General features: G+C 37.1%; 1 protein-coding gene across 1 annotated transcript in view; it reads left to right on the top strand.

The window, feature by feature from the left end:
* LOC118337755 (phospholipid-transporting ATPase ABCA1-like) overlaps positions 1-210 on the top strand; it is a 177,729-nt gene that overhangs the window by 6,907 nt on the left and 170,612 nt on the right. The gene's annotated exons all lie outside the window — the stretch shown is intronic.

Below are 210 nucleotides of genomic sequence, written 5' to 3' on the forward strand. Positions count from 1 at the left end.
AATGAATGGGACCTCACGGCAAGCTAGTGAATGAACTGTAGTCAAATGAGAGACTGTCAGTTGTGGAGTTTTTAATAAAGGTCATACTTGATGTAGCAGTGTAAAAATGCCACGGCGGATCTATTTGTTTATTATCTGTGTAATCAGTGTTCAGTGGCTAGTAAAAACTGCAGTAAATATTTAACAGCAATCTTTGGTTCACATGAAAAG

Source organism: Morone saxatilis, unplaced genomic scaffold (assembly GCF_004916995.1).
Source record: "Morone saxatilis isolate NCDOM2014 unplaced genomic scaffold, NCSU_SB_2.0 Contig4, whole genome shotgun sequence".
Classification (NCBI taxonomy): Eukaryota; Metazoa; Chordata; class Actinopteri; family Moronidae; genus Morone; species Morone saxatilis.